This window comes from Danio rerio, chromosome 8 (genome assembly GCF_049306965.1).
Source record: "Danio rerio strain Tuebingen ecotype United States chromosome 8, GRCz12tu, whole genome shotgun sequence".
Taxonomy (NCBI): Eukaryota; Metazoa; Chordata; class Actinopteri; order Cypriniformes; family Danionidae; genus Danio; species Danio rerio.
Genome location: NC_133183.1, coordinates 31960654 through 31971738, shown reverse-complemented (window position 1 = coordinate 31971738; position 11085 = coordinate 31960654). Strand labels below are relative to the sequence as shown.

At 35.0% G+C, this 11085-nt stretch overlaps 1 protein-coding gene across 1 annotated transcript in view; it reads left to right on the top strand.

The window, feature by feature from the left end:
• The first annotated feature begins 2915 nt into the window (after nt 1-2915).
• The window catches only part of slc20a2 (solute carrier family 20 member 2), a 117650-nt gene continuing 109480 nt past the window's right edge, over nt 2916-11085 (top strand). Inside the window, exon 1 of the mRNA XM_073909551.1 lies at nt 2916-2964. The gene's annotated coding sequence lies outside the window, so the exon portion shown is untranslated. The remainder of the gene's footprint in view (nt 2965-11085) is intronic.

The following is an 11085-nucleotide window of genomic DNA, read 5'->3' as shown; positions in this document are numbered from 1 at the left end:
CGAATCAAGTTCAAACCACTGATGCTTACTTACAGGACAGCAGAGAGGCTATAGGTCACTTTCCAAAACCTTTTCATTCAATGTTACATGCTGGTGGAATGATCTTCCCATTCCCATTCGGATTGCTGATACACTGGTATCCTTCAAATAACAACTAGAAACCCACCTTTTCCATGAACACCTGAACCCCGGTGAATAATACCAAAACCAGCTATTGAAGCACTTTCTCTCTCCCCTTCTGTCTCTCTAAAAAATATTTTAAAAATCCTACTCTAGCTCTAAATTCTCTGAGCACAAACAAGTTACAAGTTCTGAATAACTAGCACTTCTCATATGTATTGTCGCTTGTTGAATTGCTGAATACCTCCTCAATTGTAAGTCACTTTGGACAAAAGCATCAGCTAAATGTAAATGTAAGTAATTTCACACAGACTTTAAGGGTAGTAATGAAAACCTAAAGAAAACTTTCATTACATTTACCCCTAAGCCTTTCATCCGGTTTGTGGCAACAGTTACCCCTCCAGATCTACATGCACAAGCCACTGAAAGGCCATTTCTGGCATTGAATCATGGTTTGCAAAGGATATTCAAGACTCTAACTTTAGTGTGCATTGTTAGTGCACCTCTAGAGGCCAGAAATGTTTAATTTTCAGTCTCTGCTAGCTGTATTTTTTTATACGTATCCCCTAAAATCTCCCTCCAATCTGGGTCGCGGCACCAACATAAGTTTCAGTCCTTTACTCCAAGTGGGAGACAAATCACAATTTCAAGCATAAGTAGTAGATGTACAAAGAGGATTCAAACCACTCCAAGTGGAATTAAAACAATGCTTCTGATATAGGATTTGGGTACACTAATAAGGACCTTAAAAACCACAACCTCTACCATTAGTCACTAGTGCACCTCTGAGATCAGAGAAATAAGGCTCCTATTACCCAGCTTCAGTTACACTCCCCTCCCTAACCTCATTCCCTACTGGGTCTCGGCACCAATGTAACTCCTTTGATTCTGAAAGCTGCTCCAAATAGACGTCAAACAGTCGTCATGCACCAACAAGGGATTGGAACTGCTCCTAGTGAAATTAGAACTGACCTTTCTGGCATGTGAGTAAGGTGCACTAAACATAATGCTATAGACTGCAGCTTCTGTCATCAGTTGCCAGTGCACCTTTAAAGACCTGGAAAGTGAGGATTCCATAAGCTAGCCTCTGTTACACTTACCCTGTTGAATCTCTCACTAGATCTCCCAACTGGGTCAAGGCACTTCTGTAACCAACTCCAGATTTGGTTTGAGTTGCCATGAGATGCGCATGCACTAATTTAGAATGAGCATTTGTAGCATGGGTGTCAGGTGATGATGCAGCCTCAAGCATCAGTCACAAGTGTGCCTTTGGAGGCCTGATATGATGTGCACTGTAGAACCAAAAAAGTTAAGGTAACTTAAACCATTTGAGGAAACCGTTTGCAACTAACCATTTAAGTTTAATAACTAATCCTAATGAGTACTGTGAACTAAATCCATTTTACACAACACATTTTGAGCACTGTAAAACCCAACAAATGAAGAGAACTCAAACCAACTGAGTACAGTAAAATCCAATAAGTTAAGGCAACTCAAACCGTTTGATGAAACCGATTACAACAAACCATTTGGGTTCAAAAAATTAATCTATACGAGTACTGTAAACTTACTCCATTTAAGCTGAAGTAATGAGGTATTTCATTAACTCATTACCGTCAACACTGAGTTCAAAACTGAGTAGAATTGAGTAGAATTAACCTTCAGGAAATTGAGTTAACTACAGTCATTTCATTTGATGAAGTTGACTGTTGGGTTTTACAGTGTGAGACTCCTATTAGCTGGCCTCAGTTAAACTCAGCTTCCTAAACCTCAATCCCAAGTGGGTCACGGCACCAATGTAACCCATTCAATTCTATTTTTCTGTTCCAAATATAAGTCAAACAGTCATCATGCACCAACAGGGGATTTGAACTGCTCCTAGTGGAATTAGAACTGACCTTCCTGGCATGAGTGTAAGGTGCACTGAAAATAATGCTGTAGACTGCAACTTTTGCCATCAGTTGCCAGTGTACCTGTAGAGGCCTGATAAGTGAGGCTCCTACTAGCTGTCCTCAGTTAAACTCACCTTCCTAAACCTCAATCCCAACTAACGGCACCTAATTATACCCTCCTGGTCTACTGGTCTGAGTGGGATTTGAACCGCTGTCTCCGACATTTAGAGATGGATGCACCATTAAGGGACTGTTGGACTGGATTCAAACCACTCCAAGTGGGATTAGCACTGGAGTTTCTGGCATGGTAGTCAGGCGCACTAACAAGGTTGCCAAATACCAATTTTAAAACAATTATTAGCTTAATATAATATATTAAGTTAATATAGTTTTAAAGTTTGTAGGAAAGAGATTTTAAAAACTTGAAATACTTGGATTTTTTTTTACATTGAAAAGAGTAATGGCATAAACAAACCAACAACCACCAGCTCTAGTGAGCAGATGGGGTGTTTGAAACATTGAACGTTAATGTTTTTTCCTTAAATATTTTCACAGTATTTTTATAAAAATTGAAAACACAGTTGCAATTTTGTTTCCACACAGCTGTGCCTCTCGTTTGCTTTCAGGCAGTTACATGACTTAAATAGTTGGTGGTCTTGAACCTCAGACCAAAAAGTGGCATAAATAGTTTTGAAGTGGTGTAATTACTTTGATGAAGTGGCATGAATCCCTCTCACCGCAGCCTGTCTTTCATAGAAGCTTAAGGCCATTTCTGCTCGTTTCATCTCACGTGCGGATCTCAATGGCTGTGACTCTGTTATGATCTTCAGTACAGCTGCATTTTCAGTCTTCAATGCATTAGCGGTGGCACTTTAAGAGAAATGACACGTGTGAGCCGCAGCTGTTGTCTCACGTTGCTCAGAAGTAAACACAGGCTCTCGGGAGAACACCGGTAGGATTTTCAATCTTGGTCTCCTTTTAAATGAAGAAATTAGCCAGTGTTGATAAGTATCAGTATGAATCAGGACAAGTTGGGGCTACAAAAGGAAAACTTCCCAGAAGTTAAGACGCTTAACTTCTGTGAGGTCAAACAGAAATGACGTGTAATTTCTCCACGTACAAGCGGGGCATAGTCATTCAGTCTCATTCACTTCCATTGATTTTTAGCCGTAACAGCTCGTTATGCTGCTGCTTGTTGCAGGTGGTATTTTCTAGTCATTAATTTCTAGTATTATTTTGTAGTTATACACACACTTGTGACTTGCTTGAAGAGCTTGTCGTTTGACACTTAACTGCCATCTTAGTTTCCACCATCGGTGAATGAGTCCTTCACAGGAAGACGTTACAATCCGCTTTGTAGATTTGATTAGCGTTTTTTTTTTTTTTTTTTTACAATAACACAGAGGGGAGACGATGGCTCAGTGGTTAGCATTGCTGCCACTGTCCCAGCAAGCTCAGCTGGAGTTTCTGTCGATCCAGCAAGCATTTTTTGTTTTTAAAAGATATCTAATAGACTTCTAAACAAAGTCGCCTTGGCTAAAACAAGGCTTAATTTGGGCTGTCAGTGAAAATCTAATAGACGTCTAAGAATAGGCCAAAACTAGACAAGTCATCAGATAAGGGACTGAATGACTACACGTATAAAGTCTGTCTAATCGGCCTATTTGAAGACTAGTCTAGTTTTGAGCTATTCTTAAATGTCTGCTAGATTTTCACTGACAGTTGAAGTTTAGCCTTGTTTTAGCCAAGCTGTCTATGTTTAGATGTCTATTAGACGTCTATTAAAGCAATTGTTTTCTGGAGAGTTTGCATGTTCTCCTCTTGATGGCGTGGGTTTCCTCTGGAAACATATAGTTGAATATAAACATATAGTTGAATTGAATAAATTATATTAACCGTAGTGTATGTGTGTGAAAGAGTGTGCATGGGTGTTTCCCAGTGCTGGGTTGCAGCTGGAAGGGCATATGCTGTGTAAAACATATGCTGGAAAGGTTGGTTGGTGGTTCAATCTGCTGTGGTGACCCCTGATAAATAAATAGATTAAGCCGAAGGAAAATGAATGATTGAATAACCTGAATAGAAAAATACAATAAGAGTGAGATAACAATCAATTAACATTCACCGTCTTTACATTAAAGTTAATAATAAAATAATACAAAAAAGAGATAATAAAATAAATGAAAACTTTTTAAAAAATAGACAAATAGGAGAGTCGAAGTTCTGAAAATATAAAACTAAAATTCTCTAAAAAAGGATAAACTTGTTGCTTTTGTACTTTTCTGTTTAATAATTAATTATAATCTTATGTCTTCACTTATCACAAAATTCTACTTAAAAAAAACTACTAATCCTGACAAATTTTGAAACATTTACATTTATGAATATAAAATTAACGCATGCAGAATCAGGATGAATATATTTTAAAGGTCTGTTAAAGTTTTTAAGATGTTAGGATATCTATAGCTACTCGGAAACAAAATACGCTTGCAGATTGTCAGTTCCTCCTAAAAGGATCATCAACTTTTTTTCTGTATCTCTTCAAATATTGACCAATAAAACGATCTCTAGTATCTGACTTGTCCCTTACCCCCAAAATGTGCTTCGTTTTGCCTACTAAACACTATTGGATGTTTTTTGAAATGGGGAGGAGCTACTCTACATCCCACCCTCTCCATGTTTCAGTTAAAGACAAATTACGTCAAACATGTAATAAAACTGCACGTTCTAAAGCACTTTATGCGACCTTTAAAATATATTGAATGAATAAAAGGCACACAGTAATTTTTTAGGGGTTTCCACCCTTATTATGATATAGGACAGTGGAACTTTCAGACAGGAAAGCATGGAGAGCAGAGAGGGGGGAAGGATCAGCAAAGGCTGTAAGCACAGCTATCTGTCAACGCACAGTACCACTAGGCTATTGGCATTGAGGGGACACAGTAATTTGACATTGATGTTTTAAATTGATCTAATCATTATTCATGAATATTTATTTCTATATTTTGAATAGTAGGAAATCAAAAGTTAAATAAATAATGTAGATCAGTCTCTGTTGCCAATAAAGATTGTGAACCCCTGATTACCGTGGCGTTGAATGTCATCTATTGTAAATGAAACGCTTTCATCAATTTCTGCCATATGCAAACTCAGGAATTAAAAGTATATGACATCTGCTTTCCATTAAACATAACACCATTCGTCCTGTCATTTCTCCATGTTGCACAATGAGATATTCAGAAATGTGCTTGTTTTACTAGCACCTCCATCAGCACTGCAGTTCAGTGCAGGGCAGGTAGAACAAGCTGTTTGTTTTTCCTGATACAATAACCAAGGCTGCAGTCACGTATGAGATCGGCCTGCTGACTCTGATTTACTTTGCTTATTTTTCGATGTCATCAGGCGACGGACATTTTGATTTGATATCCGAGAGAGTGCAAACAAGCCCAATCTCTGTTTTTCTGACGAATGAAAAGGGCAGCTTTCATTTTCACGTCAATCCTACTGATGAGGGAAAGTGTTGATTGAACAACAATCCTCCAAAGATTTATTTTTTTTTTGGAGTCTAAGGAATTTATTTAATTTTCATTTAACAGTCTGTTACTGTCACTTGGTTACATTTTCATTGGTTAGATGTTTCCAACATTTTCAAAATAACTTGTTTTGTGTCCATATAATGCCCCAAGTCTAGGGAAATACAACTTTGGGTTTAATAAACCAAATAAAATTTCGAATTTTATAACAAATTTTTTATAACAAATTTATATGGACAGACACTCAGCTGGGAGTAATTGAATAGATTTATTGTAGTAAAAGGTATCAATTTAAGCGAGCATTTCTTGCAAAGTAAATAAATAACTTGTAAGTCTTTAAAGAAAAAATACAGCAAGCTTACCATCCTCTCTAAACATACAGTCAACATACAAACATACGGCCACAGGGGTAGGGAAATTCAGGAGCTCTCCACCAACCGTCACATCCAAAATGAGCTCCTCGAACTCAAAATTCTGTTTTATAGCTCTCCGCGACCAGCAGCCAATTAGTGCCTGGACCACAATAAGATAAGAGCTAATAGGATAACAAAAACAACACAAAAAGGCGGGGCAAACAAGACACAATACAGTGGGCAACAAAAATAAATAAATAAACGTTAGTCTTAACAGTTCAATGATGACAATTTTTAGTTTTGGGTGAACTCTCCTTTTAGGCAAAAACAAATCATGTAAAAATGTGGTTCAAAAGTGTATATTACCATGGCGATAACCTAAAATGTTTTAATATACATCATGTATGCCAGGCCAGTAGTCAAGTTACTTTGTAAAAAAACACTTTATCTGCCTGCAACACACACAAACAGCTAAACCACTGAAAAACTGCATTTTTTATCATATTTTGAATCAAATACTGGGTAAGAAATGCTTTCCATAATGCAAGTTCCAACTTCAAATGATAACTACAAAGAAAAAACATCTAATGTTAATAAAACTCATGGAAAAAAGAAACGGATTACGTTTAAAACAACTATGAATTCCCAAGCCTCTGTCTAACCATTATACAATAACATTACACATTTCTTCTTTTTTTCTTTACCATCTCGAGATGGGAGGAAGAGAAAAAAATATATAATTTTATGGCTTAGTCTATGTTGAAGTTCATTTCTGCTAAATGATTAAATAAAGCAATTAATGCTTTTTAGCCCAATATTTTATTGCAATTGATGCCTTTATATCTCGCAGTTTTCACTCAAACACCAAAGAAGTCTTGATTGTGAGTTTATAAGTTAAAATCTTCAATTTTGAGAAGTACAGTTTAAACTTTATGCTATTTTACCTTGAAATCGTTGAGAGCGGGGACAAAAGTAACTCACAATGAAAGTAACAAAGTGATTTTCTCTTAACTCTCCAGACTATAACAGCGCATTAGGTATGCAACCCTTGACAGAGGTGCCAAATATCACTTCATTTCATTTTTTTAATTGCAGCAAGTAAATTATTGTAGCGGTTCTTTTTTTCTTATCACAAGTTCTTTCTCTTTTCATGCATCACAGTAATGATCAGGTTATTTAGTACAATAACACATCCTTAAAATTGCAATCTTTTTCAGTTTAAAATTAAATCAAGTCTAAATGGCAAGAGTTCCTGAGGGGGCAAATGTAACACTTTTGTTTATGTCCCACAGCTAATATCCATGCATTATTTTTTACTTCCACATTACATTTTTCAGTGTTTTGATTCAGATGTTTTATCAAATTAATGCATATTGCCAATAATAAATACAAATATAATTTTTTTTTGACATTTTGCATTGTTGGGTTGCTTCTGAAACAATTGATAAGAGACATGATGATGGTAGAAGTGTCATGGTTTGGTGGTGTTTTCTGCTGTAGGAATGGAGCTTCTTATAAAGCTACAAGGCAGAGTATATATACAGATGTTTATTTTTTTCCTTTAGCAATAAACCCTGCCACAGCTAATTGGGTAGTTTTTTAAAGCTAAAATAATGAAATGGCCAGCCCAGAGTCACGAACTAAACCTGTAATCTCTGAAAAAATCTTTGACGGCAGAGTGCTTCATCATGATTAAAACAGTGCTGCTTACCATCAGCATCAGCTAATAGCCATGCATTATTTTCACTTCTACATTAGAGTTTTCAGTGTTTTGATTAAATTGTTTTATAAAATGAATGCATATTGTCAATAATAATTACAAATATTCAAAACATGTAGAACATTTGGCATTGTTGGGTTGCTTTTAAAACATTTGATAGGGCACATGGTGATTTTAGGAGTGCCATGGTTGGTGATATTTTTTGATGTAGGAATGGCGCATCTTATAAAGCTACATGGCACAGTATATATGCAGATGTTGGTTTTTTTCCATTGAGCCCTGCCACACAGCTAAATTGGTGTTTTTTTTGTTTTTTTTTTGAAGCAGAAATAATAACTAAACCTGTAATCTTTTATTGGGTTGCTTTTGAAATATTTGATAGAGGACATGATGATTATTATAAATATTATTTAAAGGAAAATCTCCTTAATACAAAATGATGAATGAAAATATAGTACACAGCTTTTAATGTCATAAATAAATAAATAAATAAATAATAATAAAATAAATGTTTGATCACTTAGGGAGTATGAGTGTGGAGTACTAGAACTTAACCTCATCTGGTTCATAAACCCAACCTCTGCTTAATTACATTAGTAAACTGCAGCTGTGGTTTCCATCGTGACGAGTAATTAAGGTGAACCCTCAGGCTTTAGCTGTAACACGAGTAACTTATTGAACATCACACCTCACAAAACCATTGGAGAATTCAGTACAACAATAAACTTCAACTTGAAATGAAGGTTTGACCCTTGAAAGAGTTCCCACACGCTCCTTTCTTTACTTGGCCTAATTTAAAGTGTTTCGCTGCATACTGAAGTAAGCAAACAACCGTTTCCACTTTCAAGACAGTGTTATTAATGATGTTTTCAGATGATAAACACCAGAAAACACAGCAAAATGACACAAACACACAATAAAAGGCTGTTTGGGTTCAAATTGTGCGTGTTACGTCTGTCCCAAGTGAAGACGAAAGGGACTTTTTGATATATTAGGGTAAATATTTACCCACTTGGGAATGAGGCAGATTCTCTGTTTGATTGCCAGAGTTCAGCGTCATTTGATCTATTGTTTAGAGAATTGAGAGCTCGGTAAACACGCGGCCCTTCTACATCTGTCCACTGTTTATGTGTGTTGGGACTCGAAGGGCTTGAAGACGGACCACACAAGCAAAAGCTTATTGAGACTGCGAGCAGTCAGATGTAATGATGACAATGCAGACGTCTCACTTTCATCTTCTTATCGTTGATATAAACATCAAGCCTTGTGCTCCTTTCTTTCAGCAGAAAATGTACTACATGAAAACAAACTGTTGGTCTGTGACTACGTGCAGCTGTTAAACGTAGCAGAATTTGGTAAACAAAACCCTTAACATATAATGTTGTATAATATTGATTGTTTTATTTATATGTTTGCTAAACCGTCTTAAAGGTATCAGGTTTATGTTGGTTCCTGTTGTTTGTTCTCTTCATGAGCAAGACAACGCTAATGATAAATAAAAGCTTAGACTGCGGTGCCACAAGCTGTAAATTGAATATGACTTTAAATAGAATAATTTCATAGACAGAGAAGATTAAAAAACAGAAAACAACATAAAATTTACTAAAATGAAATTTATTTCTGTATTCAGTTTATTTCAGCATGTTGTACTTCCAACTGAAATGAAATATTGAGGATAGGAGCACGGCTTTCTTTTTGCGCAACATTCCATTGTAGCAAACTAACGGTCCTACACAGTTTAGTCACAATACTTTTTATTAGTTTCCATAGTTCTATAGTTTGACACCCCTGAGTTAGGAAGACATGGTTTAGAATATTCTGTCTAACGTCAACTAACGTCAACGAAGGACTACCACTCCGAACACAAAAGCAAATGGTCTAACATTGATTAGATTTTTTTTTTCACGGAGTTAACTATCAAACATTATTTGTTTACTTAAAGAATAGCGATGTGTACAAGCAAAATAGACCGTTTTCGTTGGCTTTTTCCTTATTTCAGCTTCAAAAAACATTCTCTCTCTCTCTCTCTCTCTCTCTCTCTCTCTCTCTCTCTCTATATATATATATATATATATATATATATATATATATATATATATATATATATATATATATATATATATATAGCTAATTGGGTAAAGTGGTCTTTTGAAGCTGAAATAATACCTGCCGCCCAGAGTCCCGAGCTAAACCTGTAATCTCTGAAAAATTCTTGACAACAGAGGGCTACTTGCCACTAGCATAAGCGTCAAGTAACAATACTGTTCATTTAATGAAGTGTACTAGTTTGTGTCATCAAAACATAAAGCACAAATATTTATTTTACCTGTAATCAGGGCCTGAATTTAACACCCGCCAACCCACCAAATGCGGGTAGATTTCAGCTATGGTGGGTAATAATCTAGGAAAAGTCTTTAAAATAAGTGTTTCTCTGTAAACATTTTAATGAAAATATCTGTAGATTTATTATTTTTTGCACTTTTTTTCAACAAAGAAATTTTACCTTAATTTTATGTTTTTTGTTTGGCAGCCGTAGCTGCCAGTCATTTGACCTTTTTTTACGATTTATTTTTATTTTTTTACAGAGCAAGTAATTACAATTTATTACTTTAATTTTACGTAATTTTAAATTTACTTAAAAAACAGGAAAAAACACTGTAAATAATACGTCAATTTTTTTGTAAAAAAACAGACAAATTGCTGTAATTTGTCATTACTTATATAGTACATAAAATAACATTCAAGCCTTTAATTTACAGATATTTTTTGTAATTTTTACGAAATTTTGAATATAATTTAAAATAACAGAAAAAATACTGTATAAATAATACTGTAATTTCCCTGTATAAAAAACACAAATGTCAGTAATTTGTCTTTAATAATAAAGTACCTAAAATGAATGTCAAACGGTTAATTTAGAGAGATTGGTTGTCATTTTACTAAGTTTTGAATATAATGTGAAATGACAAAAAATTACTGTAAAAAATTTAAGGATATTTTCTGTAAAATTATTTTTTTTTTACAGTGTAAGCAACAGCGGTTGCCGCTTTCGCTTTAACCATTCTTTGAACAGATTATTGATGTTCCTAACATTAACCATGTGCACTTGACCATCTTTTCACTGTTGCACAGAATGTTTTTTCAGTTTTCTTTTACTTGCAGTTATTTTTTTAATATGGTTTAATTATCGTCCTTTACAATAACATAGTTTTAATAGGAGATTAACTCTCCCATCTATGTATAGTTTACTGGTGATCTGGGACCTTTAGTCTGGACAACTACTGTGTATAGTTTTAGTGTATAATTTTTTTGATTTGTCTATTGTTTTTTTCAGAACTTTTTTTTTATATAAAAAGTGTATGTGTACAGCTATATTTAGCTTGTTTTAACACATTATTAAAACATTTTGTCAAGGAATTAATTAGTTTAGTGTGGCTAGTAAGAAAATTGGTAATTCGTAGCGTTGAGCC